This window comes from Artibeus jamaicensis, unplaced genomic scaffold (genome assembly GCF_021234435.1).
Source record: "Artibeus jamaicensis isolate MK-2021 breed Jamaican fruit bat unplaced genomic scaffold, CSHL_Jam_final contig_1346, whole genome shotgun sequence".
Classification (NCBI taxonomy): domain Eukaryota; kingdom Metazoa; phylum Chordata; class Mammalia; order Chiroptera; family Phyllostomidae; genus Artibeus; species Artibeus jamaicensis.
Window position 1 is genome coordinate 185,124 of NW_026521265.1, and position 25,655 is coordinate 210,778.

Genomic DNA, 25,655 nt, shown 5'->3' on the forward strand with positions numbered 1-25,655 from the left:
AGCAATAGCAAAGAAGAAAGCAGAAAGAAATGAAGACTAGAAAACAACCGAAAAGACCAAAAAACCTAAAAGCTGGTTTTCAGAAAACAGCAATAAAATAGACAAGTCTTTAGAGCTAGACTAATAAAAAACCAGTGTAATAATTAAAACAGAATAAAGAAACTTGAAAACTATTCCTGCAGAAATATAACATGTTAGAAACTACTACGAGCAACTAAACATCAACAAAATGTACAAACTTAAGTAAATAATACCAATGGCCTTAGAAACACACATCCTAGTGAGAATAACTCATCACAAAACAGAATACTTGAACATATAATAATGAGTCAGGAGAACAGATCAGTAAATAAAACCTCCTACATAGGAAAAAGCCCAAGCCCAAGAGAGTCTGGATAAATAAGTTCCATCGAACATATTAAGATGAATTACTGGCACGCCTCAAACTCTCCCAAAAATAAAGAGAACATAACCAAACTCATTTTACAAGGCTAGCATTACCATAATATTAAAGCTAAATAAGGAAAAGTAAGACACATCCCAGGACTTTATCTCTGATGCATACAGATGCCAAAGTTCTCAAGAAAATTCTAGCAAAGTAAATTCCACAAACAGCACATTACAAGGATTATAAACTTTAAATACGTTCATTCCTGGAATAAGAGAGTTCAATTTAGCTAAAAGAAAAAAGGCATAAGATTAAAAAGGAAAACTGTATGTTTAGATGACACAATTTAATATTTTAACATACTACAGACTTCAAAAAACTGTTAGCTCTAATAAACAAATGTAGGGAAGTTGCAGGAAACACTAACAGTGTACAAAAACCAGCTGGACTGCTTTATGTTAATAATGTATTATTTAAAAAATAAAATAATCCTATTTATAATATAATAAAATACTTATAAATAAATTTAAGTTTAACCAAGAAAGTAAAAGATCATCTGGTTCACTAAAAACTGTAAAAGTTTGATGAAAGAAACTGAAAATAACACAAATAAATTAAAGCATCCTATTCACGTGTAGGAAGAATTTTGCTAATTCTATCCCAAGGGCATCTACAGATTTAAGGCACTCCCACTAAAAATTTCGGTCGTACTTTTCACAGTAATAGTAAATACAATCCTAAAATTTGTATGACTCACAACAGAATCAAGAGCCTGGATAAATTAAAGCTCATACACACACAAGCAAGTAATATTTTAAAAGAAAGTTGGAATACCACTGTGGAAAGAAGAGTCCTTTTAAACAGTGGTGGGAAAACTGGGTGATTACAGGTAAAGAGCCAATGTAGACTCCGTTCTTAAAACCATTCACAAAAATTAACTTGAAATGTATTAAAGACAAATACAAGACCTGAATCTTAAAACTCCTAGAAGAAATAATAGATAAAAGTCTCCAGACATAACTCTTAGCACTAGTTTTTTTGAGATGACATAAAAAGCATAAACAAGAAAAGTAAAAATTAAAAGTTCCAGCAAAAATGAAGGCATAGGCAGAAACACTCTGCTTCCTCACACAATCAAAAAATTTAAATCAAAAGATTTAAATTGCCAACAACCAATTTAAAAACAATAAACAATCATAAGTGTCAGAAAATCAAACTGCATTGAACTCCAACAACCAGAAAGTTAAACATTCACCCAGACTGGTAGGAGGGCCAGAGACCAGCAGCAGAGTAAACAGGAGGTGCTGCAACGCATGGCAAAGTGGTGTATCTGGCAAGAGCAAAACAGGGGCAGGGAAACTAGACTTAAAATCTCTAGCTGTAAATACTATGGGCACAGGGAGGGCAGCAGAAACTCCCAGTCTCACAAGAGAGTTTGTTGGAAAGTGGGGCTACAGCAGAGCAAGCCTGCTGCAATGTTCCCTCTCTGACCCCTCCCACAATGCAGCCAAGAGGGTTGCCCTGCCCTGACCAATACCTAAGGCTCCACCCCCTTACAACATAAGAGGTGTGCCAAGACAAAGAAATATGTCCCAAATAAAAGAACAACTCAAAACTCCAGAAAAAGAGTTTGACAACAAGGAAATAGATAACCTATACCAATGAAGAGTTCAAAATACTAGTAATCATGAGGCTCACAAAATTGATTGAGCTTGGTCACAAAATGAAGAAAGAAATGACAACTATAACAAAGTGAAATAAAGGAAAATGTACAGGACCCAACAGCAAAGGGAGGAAAACCTGACTCAAATAAACAATTTGAAGCAGAAGGAAAAAATAAACATCCAACAAGAATAGAATTCAAAACAACTGAGGAGAGGCTTAGGAACCTCTGGGACAACTTTAAACATCCTAACATCTGAATCATAGGGATGCCAGAAAGAGAACATGGGCAAGAAAATGAAAACTTATTTGAACAAATAGTGAAGAAAAAAATTCCCAATCTGACAAAAAAAAAAAAAAATAGACTTTCAGGAAGCCCAGAAAGCTCAGAGAGTCCCAAAGAAGTTGGAACCAAGGAGGAACACACCAAGGGACACCATAATTACATTACTCGAGATTAAAGAGGAGAGAATCTTAAAAGCAACAAGAGGAAAAAAAGAGTTACATACAAACAATTGTATAAGACTGTTGGCTGATTTCTCAAAAGAAACCTTGCAGGCAAGAATAGGCTGGAAAGAAGTGTTCCAAATCATAGAAGGTAAGGACCTACATCTCAGATTACTCTATCCAACAAAACTTTCATTTAGAAAGATAGGACAGATCAAGTGCTTCCTGGATAAGGTCAAGTTAAAGGAATTCCTCACTGTCAGGCCCTTATTATATGAAATCTTAAAGGGACTTGTCTGAGACAAAGGAGATAAAATATATGAATGAGCAGTAAAATAACAACCAACTCCTATCAACCACTAAACCTAAAAAAAAAAAACCTAAGCAAACAACTACGATAGAAACCGAGATCACATGGAGGGTTACCAGTGGGGAGAGGAAGAGAGGAGGAGGGGAAAATTTAAGAAATAAGAAGCATAATTGGCAGGTAGAAAATAGTCAGGGGGAGGTTAGGAATGGTTAAGAAACAAAGAGGCCACCCTCACTGGTGTAGCTCAGTGGACTGATTGTGGGCTGTGAACCAAAGGGCTGTGGCTCATGAACCAAAGGGCTGCGGCTCGATTCCCAGTCAGGGCATATGCCTGGGCTGCAGGCCCAGTCCCCAGTGGGGGCTATGTGAGAGGCAACCACACACTGATGTTTCTCTCCCTCTCTTTCTCCTTCCCTTCCCCCACTCTAAAAAGTTTTTTTTAACAAAAAAAAAAAAGGAACAGAGAGGCCAAAGCACTTGTATGTATGACCCATGGACACCAAGTGGGGGAGGCTGCAGGGCAGAGTGTGGGTAAAGGAGAAAAAATGGGACAACTGTAATAGCATAATCAATAAAATATACATTTAAAAAATGGGTACATCAAAGTAGAAGGCTTCTACACCAGCAAAGGAAACCATTAATAAAGTGAAAATGGCAACCAATAAGTATTTTCAAGTAATGTATCTGATGTGAGATCAATACCCAACACATAAAGTCATACGACTAAATGGAAAAAAATCCAGCTAATAAATGGGCAAAGGAAATTAATTTTGTCAACTAGGACAAATTATGCTATTAGGTACATGAAAACTTGCTCAATATCATTAATTAGGGAAATGCGACCAAAAATTCCCGTGAGCTATCATCCTGTATTCACTAAAAAGGCTATAATTAAATAGACAAGAAATGATACTGTTGGGAAAATGCAGAAAATAAAACTTGTATGCACTCCTAGTATGACTGTCAATTGCTGCAGCCTCTATAGAAAACTTAAAAAAAATGCTACTACCATATAACCAAACAATCTCAGTCTGGAAATATATCAAAAGAAGTGAAATTGCTATACCAAAGAAGTATGTGCACTCTCATGTTTACTCAAGTACTATTTAGAATAGCCCAGACATGGAAATAAACCAAGTGTGCATTAACAAAATACGCATGCATATAAGTACATATATATTTACACTATGTAAAATAAATGTGTATATATCATATAGAATAGAATATACATTCCATTATACATGTTTATTTTATATAGAACATTTTATGTAAAATGTTTATGAAATAAAATATAAACCTTTTATATCTATAAAATGGAGTATTATTCATAATAAAAGGGAAGGAAACCCTGCCACCTGCTCAAGATGGATGGACCTTGAGGTCATTATGCCAAGTAACATAAATCAAAATGATAAAGACAAATACTAAAAAAGGCCAAATCACAGAAATAGAGAGTAGGATTATAATTCCTAGGGACAGGAAGGTAGAGTAAAAGGGAAGCTCATAGTCAAAGAGTACGAACTTCTATTTAAAAGAGGAATAAATTCTAACAACCTAATGTATACAACTGATCACAACAGTTATCAGTACCATACTATAAAATGTAAAGTTGCTAACAGAATACATCTTAATGTTCTCACCACAAGTAAAAATACAATTCTGAGATGAAATGGTGGTACTAACATTACTGTGAACATCATTTCACTATATATACAGAGATCAAATCACTTCACTAAACACCTTAAACTTACGTTATGTGTCATTCACATTTCAATAAAGGGGAGAGACATGCAGAATAATCTTTTAATTGATCCTTACTTTTTCTTTTAGAGTTTAAAAGATAACTTTGAAAATCTCTCCTCCCACCCCTTTTTTTTAAAGCAACATTCTGATTTTCTTCTCATCTTGTCCCACTGCAGGCTAATGTCCCCTTCTCACCCTTTATTTCAGTGTTGCCCAGGATTGTATCTACACATCTTTTCTTCTGTTTCTCCTTATTCCCACAGCTTCAAATTCCATGCACAAAAAGATGATTTCCAAAATCCACAAACTCTATTACTTCTTCTGAACTATATGCTGAATTATTTTTATTTGAATAAAACCCAACTTCTCTTGGCAAATCACTATCTTTTTCTTTCCTCCCTGTCAGTTGATCTATAATCTTGTTCATTCTTTCTTCCCCATTTAATATCTACATTTCCTAATCTCCGGATGAAAACATTCAGTCAAAAGGCTTTGCTTTTTTAGGCCATTCTGAAGACACACACCAAGATACTAGGAACCCTAATATAAGAAAGAACTGATACCAATTCTGAGAAGCATTCATGCAATCTTCAGGAAAACAAACACTCCCAATTCACTACTTCTATCATGACACACTCTGCTCTGATAGCTTCATCACTTCCTTATTACTTAGTGTTCTCTACAATATGAACCAAAGTTAACATAACAGACTTATTACTATCATCCAATTTTGCAGCCTAAATGGCCAGCATATTCTTCACACCTTTTGTGTTCCCTTTAACACTTCTACTGTGGCTTTTCACATCAAGGAATTTACTGGGAGGTAAGGTTTCCAAAATAAAGTTATGCCTATTCCGCTGCCATAAGCAGAATCAATAAATACAAGTCAATACTACACAGATCTTTACACATGTAAGAAGAAGCTGGTGTTAACCAGCCAACCACAGAGCCAACCAAATATGCCACAGTTCACTGAATCCTGGCAATAAAGAAAAATAAAAAAGAGATCAAGTGAAAATCTACTATTAACTTCCAAGCTGCACTCTAGGACCTTTCTGCAAAGTTGGCTACTAATTGAAAACCTTCCAAGTATAAGGGTCAACCTCAGCCCAGTGGTTCAGCTGGCCGAAGCAGTGTCCCATTCAGCAAAAGGTATGGGGTCAATTCTTGGTCAGTGTGCACACCTGGTTTGTGGGTTCAATACCCAGTTGAGATGTCTCTCCCTACCCCCTACCCCCCCTTCCCGTCTCTAAAATCAATGAATTTACCCTTAGGTGAGGATTAAAAAATGATATAGTAAATTTCAACTTAACATAATTTACATTTACTAAGGTATAGTGTGGCATATGACAATAGATGCCTACCTATACTAGTTTTAGTTGCATAACACAATCATTGTTCAAAATGTAGTTAATAAATTATTTTCCCCCTCTACATCACCTGAAAAAAAACTAAAATAAGCAAAATAAATTTTTCTGTACTGCAAAGATGACCACCTTACTTGAACAACCTTTCTTGGGAAAGACATGCCAATTGCCTCCAACAATTAGGAAATCATGTTCTTAAAGACTATACTCCTGAGAGGACCCACAACTGTAATAAACATGAAAAATTATGGTTTGATGCTTTAACTGAAAGCACTTCGGGGAAGTCAATTTCAATGAAATAGACAATAACTTACAGCAAGAACTATGTCCAGACATCAGCTGAACAGCAACTCAAATAAGCATAATAAATCAGGAAACCAAGTCTAAAGATTAGATGAGTGAAGCCCACTGTTATCTGTTATCGAAAGCCCTGAAAACACTTTACCTCAAACCTAGTATTACCTAAACCTCAGTTTAACATCTGCCTGAGCTAAAAGTTATCATCTGGAAAATTATGATACTGACTCTGAAAATTAAGATCATGAGACTCCTGGCAGAAGGCACTATGAAAATAAAGGATTAGGAGAAATCCAGTAAATATGCAAAAACATTTTCCCATTCTGTAAAATAATACCAACATCCATTTAAGAGTTTAGCAATATTTTATCTGTTAAACTAATGACTGCCCTGGCTGGTGTAGCTTGGATTGAGCTGGATAACCTGGATTGAGCACGGGCTGTGAACTTGAGGGCCGCCAGTTTGACTCCCCGTCAGGGCACATGCCTGGGTTGCAGGCCAGGTCCCCAGTGGGGGCCATGTGAGAGGCAACCACACACTGATGTTTCTCTAACTCTCTTTCATCTTCCCTTTCCCTCTCTATAAATAAATAAATAAATAAACAAATAAGTAAATAAATAAATCTTTAAAAAAAGATACTAATGACTATAATTTTCCCATTATTTATACTTCATAAATCCTGATTCCTAGTCTTATGTTATCTCTTCTGAGCAAATTTCAAAACAGTGCCTATTTAGCATTATTTTTAAATAAACTATATGCTTGGTAAAATGCAGGCAACAATCAATTTTCTGATTCTGGTCTCCCAAACATATATTAATACTTTTAATTATAACTTTAAGTTTTTCTCCTTATATCACTCATGCTCAGGAAACAATGACTTACATTATATAATCAGAAAGTATCAAGTTGGTAGAAATTAAAGAAAAGTAAATTTGTAACAGAAGTTTTCATAGGAGGAAACTAAAACTGGTAAAAAGTTGGGTAATGGCAAGTATTTATTGCATGATGATTAGTAATTCTGCAAAGCCTCTGAAAAAACTTCAACATCTTTGAACTTTTCTAAGGGCAATTTATTCTACCTTCAGATGTACTGTTTGACATGTATTAGCAGCAATCCATGTAGAAGTAATCTAATAATGGATATGACTCATTTGAAGTGATAAAAATGAGCAGTTCATAATTGTTGCAGGCTGTAAGATACACATTTATGTATCCCATGACTACTGTCTGGGCAATAATGATACTCAGACCCCATTAATTGTAAAAACATAGATTTTGGAAATGTAAAAATATGAGGAAAGTGCATATCAGAACATATAAAATATGGTTATGCATATACTCATTCAAAGTTGCATGACCACTACAAAACTGAATAGTCTGTTGCTATTTATAACTGGAAATTATAATTTTTTAAACCTATTATTCACTATGCTAACAAAATATTACATAATACAGCATGGCAGTTAGTAAACATAAAAGGCTATAGAAATAAGACATATTTTGTTCATTAAAAGCATACAATCTTACATACTTCATGGAAATACAAACTCTAACAATCCTCCTAACTGAAAAAAGTGACTCTAAAATAAGCGAAAGAAGACAAATAAATAAAACAATTCCAAGGGAGATAATTCATACTAAAACTTTAATTGTAAAACTATAGTTTTATAAACGGAGTACACATATAGGCAATGGAACAATGGAACCAAAATAGACAAACCCAAAACATACCTCAGGACTCCCTTTACATTGTAATTTGAAAATATCAAAGAAATTTTTAACAACATAAGTTACACTGTTAACATTACCATTTTGAATATTATCCATGGACAAGAAGCATGCCATAGTGCAGAGGTTCTAACTTTTCTGGCCCTGACCCACAAGAAGCAATATATTTTATATCATGGTTCAATATATAAACACAAATAACATATGTACTTGTGCATATAAAAAAATTGAGTCCTGGCCAGTGTGGGTCAGTGGACTGAGTGCCAGACTGCCAACCAAAGGGTCACCTGTTCAATTCCCAGTCAGGGTATATGCCTAAGTTGCAGGCCAGGTCCCCAGTAGGGTGAGCTCAGAAGCAACCACATATTGATGTTTCTCTCTCCCCCAACCCATTTCTCCTCTCTCTAAAAATAAATGAATAAAATCTTTTAAAAAACTGAACATAAATTTTAGAAAAGTAAAATTAAAGCTAACTAATTTAAGGACAATTGTGTTTATTCATTTTAAATCATTTTTAGTATAACCACAGTATTAAACTGTTTTCAAAATTAATTTTAGTCAATCTCCTTAATGTCTAGCTTAAAGACAGGTGAATGCATTCATTCAACTTTGCTTCCAATTCTGTTTGACACCATGTCACACTACCCAATGGAAAACTCAATGGGGTACACTATAATACTTATGGAAGAATGAAGGCCTAAAGATAAATAACTTCTTAGTATTGTTATGAAAAGTTTTCCCCTCACATATAGCCTAAAGCATCAAGAGAACCCCAGGATTCCTGAACCACTAATCTAGATCCACACATAAGATGGATGTATCTCCAAATCCCACTCTTAAGTGTAAAATATATAAAATGACACATTTAATATGATAATCCATTTGTTCTGGGTATACAATCCTGACACTAGTTATTTTAGGGGAAAAAAGAGAATTGGGATGGAGTACGAACACCTTTAACTACATCTGCAGGATTTCATTTCTTTAAATTAAAAAAACACACAAAGCAAAAATGAAATAAAGATACATTTGTCATCTCTAAAAGATACATTTGTGTTACTATGAAACATTTCATAATTTAAGCATCACTATTTTAATGTTAAATGTTACTCTATTTTTTAAAATCCTTCAGGGCTCTTTAATACTTTGGTATGTTGCTCTCTTAAAATTTCCCTTCACTGAAGCAGGTTATAATATAGTAACTCTATATGTTATGCTGTGTAATAAGAGACCTGTATTTCATAGAATGTTTTGAAATATAGCTTCATAATAATTATGGGCTGCCCTCATTTGTTATTAGGGGAGGGAAGGTAGTTGTTTCTGAGCTTCTGTTTTTATCTGGTTCCTTCATAACACAATGTATGTTGTGTGCTTTAAATTTATATACTCTATCAAAAACACAGTATTATTTTAGGTACTTAATTTTTTTTGAAAGCTACTGAACTCCCTAGAAATCTCTACTCATTTATTTTTTTAAAAAATTGAAACAATGTCCATATTTGACAAATCATTTAGCTATGCTCGGGTAACACAGAATGAGAACTGCCTACAATTAGAACCTTCCAAGTTTAATGAAAACTTAACAGATTTAATGCTAAAGTAAAGATAACGTACAAAGCATCTATGTGACGGAAGAGTAGGCCTACAGAAAAGAACCACAAACAGGAAGAAATCAAGACGTAGGAGGTATTTTAGAAACTTTCATAAAGAAAATATTTTAAATAAATATGGAGCACCTACTATATGTCAGATAAATTTATTTCATCAATATTGAGTTTGAGGAATCAAGAAGAACCTTGGTATTTTCAGTAGGTGACTAGAAATGCTAAAAGAGATCACAGGTAGGCATAGTAAAGAGACTGATGTTGGGGGAGAAGACTGGAGAAAAAAGGACAGAGAACTCAAAGGAGCACTCACATTGAGGTCATGAAAAAAAGAACCATATCAGAGAAGGTTCTGAGTTTCTGGAATACAAAGCACTCTTATGGCACATACCTGTTAACAGCAGATTAGTTTCACAATTCAGAAAATAATAAATTTAGAAACAAATCAGATAATAAGATATAATACAGATGAAAAGAAAGACAACACGGATGAAATTATTATTAGATTAACAATGAATACTTAGAAAGAAAACTGAGTCACTAGTGTCAGAGGACAGTATAAGGCAGAGCAGCTGAGCTTGGAAGGAGGGCATTCTTACAGCAAAAAGAAAATCTAGGCATAAATAAAGAAAAAGCATCAAGTTAAAGATATCAAGTATTTATATCACATGGCCATTTATCTTTCTCAGTTAAGTAAAATAGTAATTACAAGGTTGAGAAATTTCAAAATTGTGTTTAAGAAAAAATAATACAGTTTGAAATTAACTGCTAGTGTGCAACAGTAACAAAAATGATTAGTGAAGATTCAAATGCTAATAGGGTCAGAGAGTAAGTATTACAAAAAGCATGGTATGCTTTAAGAAAATGAAAGCAAGCTGCACTTACTTAAAAAACACACATAGAACATTGGCAAGAAAATCAGATATTTCACACAGCAACTTTTTTACTGATATGTCCCCTAGAGCAAGGAATATAAAGGAAAGAATAAACAAATGGGATCTCATCAAAATAAAAAGCTTCTGCATGGCTAAAGAAAACAGTATTAAATTAGCAAGACAACCAACTGTATGGGAAAACATATTTGCCAATGATACCTCAGACAAAGGTTTAATCTCCAAAATACACAAAGAACTTACACGACTCCACTCTAGGAAGACATTGAACCCAATTAAAAAATGGGAAAAGGACTTGAACAGACACTTCTCCAAGGAGGACATACAGAACATCCAGAGACACAGGAAGAGATGCTCAATATCATTAGCTATCAGAGAGATGCAAATTAAAACCACGAGATACCACTTTACACCAGTCAGGATGGTTATCATAAACAAAAGCAACAAACAACAAATGTTGGAGAGGTTGTGGGGAAAAGGGGTCCTTAGTTCACTGTTGGTGGGACTGCAGACTGCTACAACCATTATGGAAAACAGTATGGAATTTTCTCAGAAAAATAAAAATCGACCTGCCTTTTGACCTAGCAATTCCACTGCTAGGATTATATCCTAAGAATCCTAAAACATCAATATCAAAGAACCTATGCACCACAATGTTCATAGCAGCACAATTTACAATAGCCAAGAGTTGGAAGCAACCTAGGTGCCCATCAGTAAATGAATGGATCCAAAAATTGTGGTACATATACACAATGGAATTCTATGCTGCAGAGAGAAAGAAGGAGCTACTACCCTTTGCAACAACATGGATGGAACTGGAAAGCATTATGCTGAGTGAAATAGGCCAGGTGCTGAAAGACAAATACCATATGATCTCACCTTTAACAGGAAGCTAAACAACAAAACAAACAAGTAAGCAGAAAAAAAAAAAACCCAAAAAACAAAGACACTGAAATAGAGAACAAGGGGATAGTGACCAGAGGGGAGAAGGAAGGGAAGTTAAGGGGAAAAAGGGGGGGGGATTTGGAGGAACAAATAGGAAGGACACAGGGACGAGAACTAAGGGGGGGAAGGAAATGGGAGGGAGGTGGGGAGCAAGGGGCAGGGGAGGCTGGGATGGGAAAAATAGACAAAAAACTGTACTTGAAAAATAACTAAATAAAATTAAAAAAAAAAACAAAAAAAAAAAAAAGAAAGAAAAACCAAAGACACTGAAATAGAGAACAGGGGGACAGTGCCCAGAGGGGTGAGGGAAGGGAAGTTAAGGGGAAAAATTTGGAGGAACAAATAGGAAGGACACAGGGACGAGAACTGAGGGAGTTGGAAATGGGGGTGAGGTGGGGAGCAAGGGGCAGGGGAGGCTGGGATGGGAGAAATAGACAAAAAAACTGTACTTGAAAAATAACTAAATAAAATTAATTTAAAAAAAACACACATAAATTACAAACACCTCATTTAGCCAAGAGAGTGGGCTAATAAAATACACTCTACCTATCAGTATTCCCCATCATCCAAGCCTACTTCCTTAAGCAAAAAAGTAAAAGTTTTAATTTAACCATTTTTATGTAAATGTTTTAGATTACACACTTACCTGTCTTAATTATAAACTTGAGTCTAATTTACTCTTAATATTGAATATCCATTGTTGTTGCACTGTAATACCTGCTGATGCTGTACTATACAGCATACAACTCTATCTTCTTTAGAGCTCTTCTAGGTCCTTTCTAGCCATCAAGATAGAAAGCAACTACGTGTACAATTTATGTTTAGCCTTACTACATCAAAAACTGGACTGCTTTAGCAACTTACTTCTAGTTTGCTTTCTGCAATCCAACTTCTTTAACTTTTCTAATCATGGCTCTTTGTGATAGACATGAGAATTTCTCTTGGGGCATCACTAACTGACCTGTTACAGTATGGGAACAAATAAACTATAAAAACAGCTTAGTGAAGAGTAATTTAAAAAGATTATTTTCATGTTCTAGGTGGACAGCTCAGTTGATCATAGCATTATCCCAATCCACTAAGGATGTGGGTTTGATCCCTAGTCAGGGCACATACAAGAATCAACCAATGAATGCCTCAGTAACTGGAAGAACGAATCATTATCTCTGCCTCTTTCCTGCCTTCATCTCTCAAAAATAAGTAATTTAAAAATAAATTTTAAAAATTACTTTCTTGAGAGATATATTTTCACTAGGGGAAAGGAGGTTTACATAAGGCCAATTGAAAGCCACTGTGTTTTTAGGAATTACTCATTAGTTTTCAAACTTGTTTTCTAAATTATCCTTGTAATTTTCCACGGTGGTTTCTGTTCACTCTGAGAAAAAAAATACGTCTGAGCAGATTTATTTGGTGTTTGAATTTAATACAGAAAAAAGGAACAGAGGAATCATTCAAGAAACAACACTCTAGATATATTTGTAGTTAACAAAAAACTGATGAAATTATTTGTCAATGTTGAAACTTTTGCTACAGACCAAATCTGCTAAATGAATCTGAAGTTCAGCTCAGGTGTTCTATCACTCTGCTCATTTCACCATCTGCCTTTTCTAGCCAAATTTCTTCTACTTCCCTGTCTACACTCCAGCCAAGGTAAAGTATTTGTTGCGTTTTGAAGAATATGCAGCCTTACAATGCCCCCTCTCTTCTTCCTCCTCTGTGCAACAAAGTCTTAGCCTTCTTTCAATTTACCTTCCCAAACTACGACATACTTGCAGAACATTTAATCGTTTCCTGATGTTCCAATTTTCAGCAACTTGATGTACATTTTAAGAACCTCTTCCATTTTTTCCAGCGGTGCCTCCACATTTCTGGCCTCAAGAGTTTACCAACAAGTTGAACAGTACGAAATTTAAACTTGTATAACGAATAGGGCTGTACCTTACATTTTTCCAGATAATAGAAAATCTCGCACCAAAGTTCATTAACAGGTAAACAATGTACATTTTGTTGTATGAATAAGAAAAATTTTCCATTATCTCAATAAATGATCATTAAAGTAGGTAAATATAGGTTGTCAATGCAACTTTTCAATTAAAAAAAAAAAAACTAGTCTCCACATAGTCCTCCGCTTTCAACCTTGCAAAATGCGGTTTTATCCCTATTAAACTACGGTGGTGGTAACTTTTTTCCATAAAATTCAATTGTTTTTCATTAGATACTTGGGAAAGCAACTTTTGAAAAACAATCGCGTAAGGGACACTCTATCAACCATGAATCACTCTGCTTAAATTAAGGTAAGCAAGAAAGCGTTCTGTTTGCCTTGCGGAACCAAACTTCCCTGGCTGCCCGAGCCCAATGATTCCCTAAGAGACGGCGCAAGGACCTGAGCGGCGCCTCAGCTCAATTAAAATGCAAGGGAAGCAACAAGCTGTCACTGGGCCGCGCGACCAAGGCAGAAAGAAAGGTGGCGCTGCGAATGAACACCGGCGGCTGAACACCGGCAGCTCACCACCGACTCGCCAGGCAATGGCGTAGGGGAAGCAAGCACGCCCCCTCGCAAACACGCACCGTGTGCTGTCCAAGGCCCCCAAAGCCGCCACTGCCCAAGCCTGCTCCCCCTTATTGGCTGTCGCGGAATTTTCTCTTCAGACACAGCACTTAAGATGGCGGTTTCCTCACGCGGCTATCCTATGAATGGTGTTCAGCAGTAAGCCTCCAGCGGTCGCCATCTTGTCCCCGGTCCTTCACCCCACCCCTCGCCAATATTTACATAGGGAAAATTCGGCCTGCGGCCTTCAGCTCACGCCTGCAGCCTCAGCCATACAACCAGGCCTGGACCGTGCTTAGAGTCCAGGCCGACTGCGGCGCCGAGCCAAGCCCCTCTCGGTCTCTGGAGCCACCAGGCAACTGTCTCCCAACCCCCTCTCATTTACGAAGCGCGACACCACCACCATTCTGGAAAGCCGAGCTCCTCCCCAGGCCTAACTGCGGCCTCCTTGGGGCCGCTAGACGCCACGCGCTCAGCCGTCCTGACTATCGGGCAACAGCCCCTAGCAGGCCGCAGACCAGGCCAGAACCAGGCCCCTGCACGCGCGCTAGGCCCCGCAGCCACGGCGGCGCCCGCAACTCACCAAAACCTGGTACCGGCGGTTGGTGTCGGTGTTGGATAGTGTAGGCCGCCCTTTCTCAAGTCCTGGGCCGAATTTTGGCTGGCAGGGCGGGAGGAGGGAGGGAGAAAGGAAAGAGGAGGGGCTGAGCTCAGAGCCGACAGAAAAGGTACAGCTCCCGGCTGGGGCCTTCCGTCAGCACGTCACGTCACTGGCCGGCAGAGAGACTCAGGAAAATGCGGAAGGCTGGAAGTACCCCTTCCGCCTAGTGGGTTTTAGGGTCGCAACTCCAAACCGAGTAGCCGTCCGACGTTTCTGGAGACTACAATCTGTTTAAACGACTTTAATCCTCTGCTCTCCCGCCCGCTGCCAGACACGCGTTGCATTCCCTGCCTGATCATAGAGCCAGCGCTCCGCCTGGGCTGTCCTGGGCCCGTGGGCCTCGGTGGACGCCCCTGGCACTCCCGGGAGACCTGACTTCCCCTTCCTGGCCAAGGTGCCTATTCAAATTATTTACAGGTGCATGGATGCTTTCTCATAATAAATGTGTTTCCTTCATTACTTGGCTGGCAAAGATAAGTTTAGCAACCTGGTCAGTCCCCTGCTGTCGTGTGTATATATTTCAGATATATATATATTTGAAATAAAATGAAAGTAGGCTTGCCAGTGCAAGTGGATATGTATCAAAGCGGAGGGAATCTAGAGCAACTGCAAAACCGTGGATTTTAAAACTAATGTCAGAGAACCTGATTTGTATGGGGAAAAGACCGCACTTTCAGTGTGCTTTCACACATTTCAATGTAAAAAAATTTTAATATGTAGTTATATATAGCTTGTGCTTCAAGAGTTGAGACCTTGAAGACATATGAAGTATGTCTTGTGTAATTTTTTCATAAATAACTTTTTACTTACATTAATATAAATGGAATTAGGTACGATGTGTGTTTGTATGTAACAAGTGCTTTGAAATTTAAAGATACTTTAGAGAGAAAGGGAAAAAAATGTATTTGACTAAGAAGATAACAACTATCTGTCAGGATGGGCACGGTAGGACAAAATGGCGGCTGAACTACAACCAGGAAAAGACAGGTGACATCAAACCAGGGAGCCCAAACAGTGGGGTTTCCCAAAACAGATATCTGCATAGCAACCTAAGCCTGAGGAGAACCACCACTGATATAGTGCCACTTTGTTCAAAGGGGGCCAGTCCCCAGCTCTCACAAAGAGAGCCAACCAAAATAAAACCTTGCCACATTCCCTGCTTGGGTGCAACTTCTTCAGCCCCTCTTTGTGGACTAGAGAACCTTGCCTAGGAACTCAAACCCTAGTAAAGCTTTATACTGCTTAACTCTGTGGCTGATTGGCATTTCTTCTTCAGCAGAGCCTAAGAAAACCTTTCATTATCAACTCCCAAAACTTTATTTGCATATTCATTATTTTACATTCCCATGCTATGTTTTCATACTGAATTTGGTACTCAAAATATGTAGTATTCCTCTACATTGGTATGTGCTGTTCTGTACTTCTTAAGTAAGAACATCTGTTTACGTTCTTAAGATAAGATGTCTTCACAGATAAATGAAGACGTTCTTAAACAATAGAATACAAAAATTGTAACATCAATACTACATCAGTACAAAAATATATGTAAGTTTTTTTTAATATGTTTTAAATAGGACAGTGTCTCAAGGTCTAAATGTCAATACTAATGATTTTTACTAAAGACTTGGAAGACTCAAGGTACTGAGCAGCAGTTAGCTGAGCAATGAACCAGTTTCCACAGTGTCCTGCTGACAATACACTCTTCTATAAAACCCATGGGAATCAAGCCTTAGATCCACCACACATGAATAAATTAGTGTCTCCCGACAAGGACTCAGATCTTGCTGATACTGCTGATACTGCAAAGGAAAGCTGGACCTACACTGTTGAAGGAGATTTGAAATTCCTCTATCAGGACAATGGTTCCCAAAGCTAAGTAACAGTTTATTTTATTTTTTTTCCTTCTTTTTTCCCTGCATTTTCCAGACAGTGTCTTCCTCAGCAAGTTTATTCTCCTGTGGTAGGTTGCTACCCAAAGCCCTGTTCTGAGTTAGGTTGTATAGATCCTTCAGTCACTCTAGTTTCTGACTCATTACTAAACACTTGATTGTCTACACAATAGGTCTTACTTTGCAAGTCCATCTGCAATGCTGTCTCTTGAAAAATGAAGCAGTCTACAAGCCTTCCTTGTTTAGCAGTGCCATCCTTGAGACACTGCGTATGACATCTTGTGATGACAGCAGTCATTCATCCCTAGTTTAAAGGTTTCCTTCTGTTGCTGACCCTTCCCTTCCACTGTTAGATAGTAAGAATCTTTGCAACTGGGGGTAAGTAAGACTATGTTCTTTGATATCAGGAAATAACCATAGAATTATGAGGCCTTCGTCCGTGTATCCTAAGATTACAAGAGTCTAGAGTTTTGAAGTTGGGTTGATTATTGTAAAATAGAGTGCCAGGGGATTCTCTACCCATTGGCCAAGATGGTGACGGGAGAGGTTCTTAAATGGAGCATGTCAAAAGTTAGAAAGATGAATAGATAGAACCTCAGTACATGCCAAAAGTTAAAAAGATAAAAACATAAGTCCTAAACATGCACTAAGCTAGAATCGACAGGACCAAGTGAGCTAAAAACAATTATAAAAAGATGAATAAATAGGGCCCCAAGCACACTAGAAAAGTAGAAAGACAATTGGATTAAAAAAAGTCCTTGCCTCTCTACCTTTCTAGGAATTGTGTGCTTGAGCAGGAAGATTGAGATGGCCTTTGTCATGTGAGTGTACCATTTCTCCACATTGTGCACCACCAGAATAAACCTCCTTCCTTTTGCACCAGCACCTGCCTCATGAGTTTGGTTTTTTGTGCCAACAGGTAGATAAATCTCTGTTTTTGTTTGATAACAATTTCCCAAACAGGCTTCTTTAGGGAAATATTGATTTCTGGATTGGACATCTTCACAGAAAGTTTTTTTGAATGTTGATGATTACTAATGTATATCAAAAGCTGTCAGAACCCAATTTTCAAGGGTGTCCACTTGCTAGAGAAGAGAAAATGTAAGAATCAAAACACTAATTATATTGTAATTAAACATATCAAATCCATCCTGATTTACAAATTTATGATGGATTTGATATGTTTAAAATTTGATTTACAAATCTCTATTTTTAGATTTATTTCTAAAAATAGTTACATTTTGAAAATGCCAGAGAACCAACACATTATTTTGAGAAATTATGTTTAACAGTCGCTATTGATTAGCAACTGTTTCTAACCAAAGAAGTTATATAAATTTTCTCATCACAAAAGTAACTAATATATTAAAAAGGATCATAGAAATATGATATTGCCTAATCTGAACAATAATCATCATGACTACTACAGAGAGAATTAGATATTTGCATCATCACAACTGTATATAATACCACCTATGAAGTAATAAGTAATAAGTCCCCCATTACCTCTCCCCCAGATTAAATCTGAATGTGTTCAACACTCAAATTTAATAAGCAATTTACAGTAAATGCAGGAGTTCAAAGAAGCAAGAAACACAGAGTATAGTGACTTAAAGGGTTAAACTGACAAAGCCCAGAAGGTAGGAATCTCTACAAAACAACAACAAAAAAAGCTTTTTTTTAATTAAAAAATGTTTAACATTTATATTTCAAAGAACCTTGCATAAAGGCAAGTATTATAGATTTTCATGGCTTCTTTATTCAGTTTTCTATCAAGCTAATAATAATTCATTTTCAAAACATCTCACATAACTAAACAACCTATACGCAACAAAGGTTACTTATAATTAAGAGAATAACAATCACTCTCAAATTATCAATGGAACCATGTTGATAAAGATTCAGATTTCCTGAACCTGAACACCTAGGCCAAAAATTAAGTCTAACAAGGCCAGACTTGTTAATATAGAAAAACTGATACCAAACAAATTGATACAGACAAATTGTTACCAAACAAAATGAAGGTTCAGCCGCCAGCTACAACAAAAATCAAACTACTGAGGCAAAAGAGAAGATGTTTTATTCAAGTGTTGCTCAATGTGGGATAATGATGGATTCCTGTCTAAAACACCACCTCATCTTCCTGCTCAAGCTCACAATTTTTATAATGGTAGGAAGGTGAGGGCTTTTTTTCCAAACAATAATCTTGCTACGTTTCGTATGCTCAGGGGCCAGTACATACTCTTTCTGGCTTTTGGCAGGCTCTCATCTCTAGCCATTCAACTTTCTACCTTTCCTTGTGCTTTTTAGCCCTGTGCACTAATATTTATAGCTTTCCAGCATACTAAGTCCCTGTCCATTCATCTTTCTAGCTTGTGGCATGTTCAGAGTAAGAACATCCCCCTGCTTCCATTTTGGCCAATAGGGGATAATCCATAGCATTCTGTCTACAGTTAGAAAGTAACCAAATACCAGAGACTTCCGCCAGGATGGAGGTGTAAGTGGAAATGCTGTGCCTTCTTGCACAACCAAGTTTAAAAACAACAAAGTTTTAGCAACAAAAATGCAGCTAAACCACAGAAAATTGAACTATATGGAAGTCTGATAGCAATGGACCATTCAGCCAAACCTGTAAGAGGGGCAGAGCCAGCAGCAGAGTGGGTTGGGCAGGAAAGATCCACCAGACCCAACCAGGCGCTTGACCCAGGCACAAGACCCAGGCACACAGGCAGCCGTGGGCAAATCCCAGGTGTGGAGTAGCAATAGGTGGACCCAGTGAAGGCTGACTGCAGTCACACATTCATACGCAGATAAACCAGCAAAGGAGAGAGCAGTGAGACAGATCATGCAGGCCTGAGCAGTGGGAAGGAGCAGAGGGCACTGCTATTGTCCCTCTCTGACCCCGCCCCACATACAGCATCCCAAACCAGCAACCTGGGTGCTCCCCCCAACCCCTGGTGAAGACCTAAGGCTCTGCTCCTCATACATAACAGGCACAAACAGAGCAATACATTATGGCTCAAGAAGAACTCAAAGCCCCAGAGCCCATAACTCTAAGCAATGAAGAAATAGCCGAACTTTCAAATGCACAGTTCAAAACACTGGTTATCAGATGATCACAGAACTGGTTGATTTTAGTCACAAATTAGAGGAATAAATGAAGGCTAACCTAGTCGAAATGAAGGGAAATGCACAGGCAACCAATAGTAATGGAAAGAAAACTGGGACTCAAATCAAGGGAGTGGACCAGAAGGAAGAAAAAATGACCAAACAGAAAAGGATGAAGAAACAAGAATTCAAAAAAATAAGGAGAGGCTTAGGAACCTCCAGGACATCTTTAAACGTTCCAACATCCAAAGTATAGGGACACCAGAAGGGGAAGAGAAACAGCCACAAGTGGAAAACTTATTTGAACAAATAATAAAGAAGAACTTACCCAATCTGGCAAAGGCAATAGAATTCCAGGAAATCCAGGAAGCTCAGAGAGTCCCAAAGAAGTTGGACCCAAGAAGGAACACAACAAGGCACATCATCATTATATTAGCCAAGATTAAAGTGAAGGAGAGAATCCTAGAAGCAGCAAGAAATAAGAGGACAGTCACCTACAAAGGAGTTCCCATCAGACTGTCAGCTGATTTCTCAAAAGAGACCTTACAGACAAGAAAGGGCTGGAAAGAAGTATTCCAAGTCATGAAATCCAAAGACTTACGACCAAGATTGCCCTATCCAGCAAAGCTTTCGTTTAGAATGGAAGGACAGATAAAGTGCTTCTCAGATAAGGTTAAGTTCAAGGAGTTCATCATCACTAAGCCCTTATTATATGAAATGTTAAAGGGACTTACCTAAGAAAAAGAAGATAAAAAAGAAGAACAGTGAAAGGACAACAAACTCACAGTTATTAAGAGCCACGCCTAAAACAAAAGCAAACTAAGAGGACAGCTAGATCAGGAGCAGAACCATAGAAATGAAGATCACATGGAGGGTTAGCAACAGGGGAGTGGGAGAAGGAGAAGGGGGGAGGAGGTACAGAAAATAAGTAGCATAAATTGTAGGTAAAAAATAGATAGGGGGAAGGCAAGAATAGTATGGGAAATATAGAATCTAAAGAACTTGAGACACATGGTCATAAACTAAAGGGGGGAATGATGGGGGAAGGGCTATGCAGGGTAGAGGAGAATGAAGGGTGGAAATAGAGCAACTCTAATGGCATAATAAATAAAATATATATTTTTAAAAAGTCACCAAATACCAAAAATGCTGAAAATTATTACTACGTTTTTGTGCACTCTAATAACTTATGCTCTAGTGTAAAGGTAAAATTGTTGGATTTATCACATTTGACCATACAGTATACTAATATGACCACAGTGATTTTCAATCCCACCAGTACGGAGTAGCTTCACAATATTTTAAAATATTGTATTTATCTGTTTATTTTTAGAGGAAGCAAAGGATAAAAGGTGAGAAACATCAATGTGAGAGAACAGCTGTCCATCAGCTGTCTCTGGAATACACCCTGCCTTTACAACACACCCTGATTAGGACTGAACCTGCAGCCCAAGGATGTAACCTGACCAGTAATCACTGGCAAATTTTCACTTTGTGGGATGTCACATAAACCATCCAAGCCACAGAGGTCAGGGCTAGGTTTACATTTTTATTGGGGCCTATACAGGAGAACACCTCCCTGTTAATAGAGGTACTCAGTTTGTTCAGCCACTCCAAAACTGGGCTCTGGGTATATTGTGGGTGGCTGGGCACCTCAGTCATTTTCTCATTGTTATGGCAGGACACTGCCTAGTTGTTGGGCATAGGGTCTAAAAGAATGACAGCAGAATTAAAGTCATGGCCATCTTAGTCTTTGCAACAGCTTCCGGGCTAACTCTTGATGTGCTCCCATTGAAAAAAATTTTAAACATCCATCTAATAAGGATGAAACCCTAACGCTGTTGCTTTAACTTTGTGATTTTTGTATTATCACTAGCTATGTAATATGCCTATTTTATAAGTTGCCATGTATTAATGTTATCCTTTTATCTCTTGAGTTTTTCTTAGCGTATGAGAAATATTTTATACATTATGAGTGTTAATCCATTCTGCCTCTGGACAAATATCCTCTTCCTTTAATGGAAACTAAATCCTCCCATTTTTCAGAACTTTTATTTTTTATTTTTTTAATAATTAATTTTATTTAGTTATTTTTCAAGTACAGTTTTTTGTCTCTTTTTCCCATCCCAGCCTCCCCCGCCCCTTGCTCCCTACATCCCTCCCATTTCCACCCCCCTTAGTTCTCCTCCCTGTGTCCTTCCTATTTGTTCCTCCAAATCCCTCCCCCTTTTTCCCCTTAACTTCCCTTCCTTCTCCCCTGGTCACTATCCCCTTGTTCTCTATTTCAGTGTCTTTGTTTTTTTTTTTTTCCTGCTTGCTTGTTTGTTTTGTTGTTTAACTTCCTCTTAAAGGTGAGATCATATGGTATTTGTCTTTCAGCACCTGGCCTATTTCACTCAGCATAATGCTTTCCAGTTCCATCCATGTTGTTGCAAAAGGTAGTAGCTCCTTCTTTCTCTCTGCTGCATAAAATTTCATTGTGTATTTGTACCACAATTTTTTGATCCATTCATTTACTGATGGGCACTTAGGTTGCTTCCAACTCTTGGCTATTGTAAATTGTGCTGCTATGAACATTGTGGTGCATAGGTTCTTTGATATTGATGTTTTAGGATTCTTAGGATATAATCCTAGCAGTGGAATTGCTAGGTCAAAAGGCAGGTGAATTTTTATTTTTCTGAGAAAATTCCATACTGTTTTCCATAATGGTTGTAGCAGTCTGCAATCCCACCAACAGTGAACTAAGGACCCCTTTTCCCCACAACCTCTCCAACATTTGTTGTTTGTTGCTTTGTTTATGATAGCCATCCTGACTGGTGTAAAGTGGTATCTCATTGTGGTTTTAATTTGCATCTCTCTGATAGCTAACGATATTGAGCATCTCTTCCTGTGTCTCTGAATGTTCTGTATGTCCTCCTTGGAGAAGTGTCTGTTCAAGTCCTTTTCCCATTTTTTAATTGTGTTGGGTGTCTTCTTAGAGTGGAGTCGTGTAAGTTCTTTGCATATTTTGGAGATTAAACTTTTGTCTGAGGTATCATTGGCAAATATGTTTTCCCATACAGTTGGTTGTCTTGCTAATTTAATACTGTTTTCTTTAGCTATGCAGAAGCTTTTTATTTTGATGAGATCCCATTTGTTTATTCTTTCCTTTACATTCCTTGCTCTAGGGGACATATCAGTAAAGAAGTTGCTGTGTGAAATATCTGAGATTTTCTTGCCAATGTTCTCCTCTAGGACTTCAATGGTATCACGACTTACATTTCAGTCTTTTATCCACCTTGAATTTATTTTGGTGTATGGTGTAAGTCGGTGCTCAAGTTTCATTTTTTTGCACGTAGCTGTCCAGTTCTCCCAACACCATTTGTTAAAGAGGCTATCTTTACTCCATTTTATGTTACTGCCCCCTTTGTCAAATATTAATTTACTGTAGAGAGTTGGGTTGATTTCTGGGCTCTCTGTTCTGTTCCATTGGTCTGTGTGCCTGTTTTTATGCCAGTACCAGGCTGTTTTGATTACAGTGGCCTTGTAATACAGTTTGATGTCAGGTATTGTGATCCCCCCTACTTTGTTCTTCTTTCTCCAAAGAGCAGCTGCTATTCGGGCTCCTTTATGGTTCCATATAAATTTTTGAAGTGTTTGTTCTATGTCTGTGAAATATGCCATTGGTACTTTAATAGGTATTGCATTGAATCTGTATATTGCTTTGGGTAGTATGGACATTTTGATGATGTTAATTCTTCCAATCCATGAACAAGGTATATGTTTCCATTTGTTAGTGTATTCTTTGATTTCATTCTTCAGGGCTGTGTAGTTTTCTGCATACAGGTCTTTCACCTCCTTGGTTAGGTTTATTCCCAGATTTTTATTTTTGTTTTTGCTATATCAAAAGGGATTTTTTTCTTTATTTCTGCTTCTGCTGATTCACTGTTGGTATACAAAAATGCCTTTGATTTCTGGATATTGACTTTGTAACCAGCTGTTTTGCCAAATTCATTAAGTAGTTTGAGCAGTTTTTTGGTAGAGTCTATAGGATTTTCCATGTACACTATCATGTCATCTGCAAACAGTGACAGTTTTGCTTCCTCCTTTCCTATTTGGATGCCTTTTATTTCCTTTTCTTGCCTGATCGCTGTGGCTAAAACTTCCAATCCTATATTGAATAGAAGTGGTGAAAGTGGACAACCTTGTCTTGTTCCTGATCTTAGTGGAAAAGCTTTTAGTTTTTTCCCATTGAGTATGATATTGGCTGTAGGTCTGTCATATATGGCCTTTATTATTTTGAGAAATTCTCCCTGTATTCCCAATTTGCTGAGTGTTTTTTATCATAAATGGGTGTTGTACCTTATCAAAAGCTTTTTCTGCATCTATTGATATGATCATGTGGTTTTTGTCTTTGCTTTTGTTTATGTGATGTATTCCATTTACTGATTTGCGAATATTGAACCATCCTTGCATCCCTGGGATGAATCCCACTTGATCATGATGTATGATCTTTATGATATATTGTTGGATGCGATTTGCCAATATTTTGTTGAGGATTTTAGAATCTATGTTCATCAGTGATATTAGCCTGAAGTTTTCTTTCTTTGTTGTGTTTCTATCTGGTTTTGGAATTAAGATGATGCTGGCTTCATAAAAGGAGTTTGGGAGTTTTCCATCCTTCTGGATTTTTTGAAATAGTCTGTGGATTAGGGGTTAGCTCTTCCTTAAATGCTTTGTAGAATTCTCCTGTGAAACTATCTGGTCCAGGGCTTTTGTGTGATGGGAGTTTTTTGATTACTGCTTCAATTTCTTTTGCTGTTATTGGCGTATTTAGATTTTCTGCTTCTTTTTCACTGAGTTTCGGAAGATTGTATTTTTCAAGAAATGTGTCCATTTCCCCTAGGTTTTCAAATTTCTTGGCATACAGTTCTTCATAGTAATTTCTTACAATCCCTTCTGTTTCTGTGGTATCAGTTGTAATCTCTCCTCTTTCATTTCTGATTGTGTTTTTTGCGTCTGTTCCCTTCTTTTCTTGATGAGCCTACTTAAAGGCTTGGCTATTTTGTTTATCTTCTCAAAGAACCAACTCCTGGATGCATTGATCCTTAAATTGTGCTTTTAGTTTCTATGTCATTTAATTCTGCTCTAATCTTGGTTATTTCCTTCCTTCTGCTTGCTCTGGGCTGTCTTTGTTGTTGTTCCTTGAGTTCTTGCGGGCATAGGGTTAGGTTGTTTGTTTGAAATGTTTCTATCTTCTTTAGGTAGGCCTGTATTGCTATAAACTTCCCTCTCAGGACTGCCTTTGCTGTGTCTCATAAGTTTTGCGTTGTTGTGAAATCATTTTCATTTGTTTCCAGAAACGTTTTTATTTCTTCCCTAATTTCATTCTTGACCCATTTATTGTTTAATAGCACACCATTCAGTCTCCATGATTTTGGGTGTTTTGGGTTTTTTTCTTTGGGGTTGGTTTCTAATTTCAGTCTCTTGTGGTCAGAGAAGATGCTTGGTATGATTTCAATTTTCTTGAATTTTTTGAGGCTCGTTTTGTGTCCTATCATGTGGTCTATCTTTGAAAATATTCCATATGTATGTGAAAAGAATGTGTATTTAGCTTCTTTGGGATGAAGAGCTCTATATATATATATCAGTTAAGTCTATTGCATCTAGGGTGTTGTTTAATGCCACAGTATCTTTGTTGATAATTTGTTTTGAAGATCTGTCCATTTTTGATAGTGGGGTGTTCAAATCCCCTACTATAATTGTGTTGCTGTCAATATCTTTCTTGAAGTCCTCTAAGATTTTCTTGATATATTTGGGTGCCTGTATGTTTGGTGCATATATATTTACAATGTTAATTTCTTCTTGGTGGATTCTTCCCTTGAGTATTATGAAGTGACCTTCCGGGTCTCTCTTTAGGGCCCTCTTTTTGAAGTCTATTTTGTCTGTTATGAGAATTGCTACCCCAGCTTTTTTTTCTTGTCTGTTTGCTTGGAAAACTTGTTTCCAGCCTTTCATTTTTAGTCTGTGATGGTCTTTTGTCCTGAGGTGGGTCTCTTGTAGGAAGCATATGTGTGGGTCAT

At 37.4% G+C, this 25,655-nt stretch overlaps 1 protein-coding gene across 4 annotated transcripts in view; it reads right to left on the minus strand.

Annotated features, from left to right (window-relative positions):
• The window catches only part of LOC128627728 (zinc finger X-chromosomal protein-like), a 51,493-nt gene extending 36,577 nt beyond the window's left edge, over positions 1-14,916 (minus strand). For 3 of the 4 annotated variants that reach the window (XM_053667195.1, XM_053667186.1, XM_053667174.1), the window contains exon 1: positions 14,519-14,916. The gene's annotated coding sequence lies outside the window, so the exon portion shown is untranslated. The remainder of the gene's footprint in view (positions 1-14,518) is intronic. The other variant, XM_053667200.1, reaches the window with a different exon arrangement.
• Between the last annotated feature and the right edge of the window lie 10,739 nt (positions 14,917-25,655).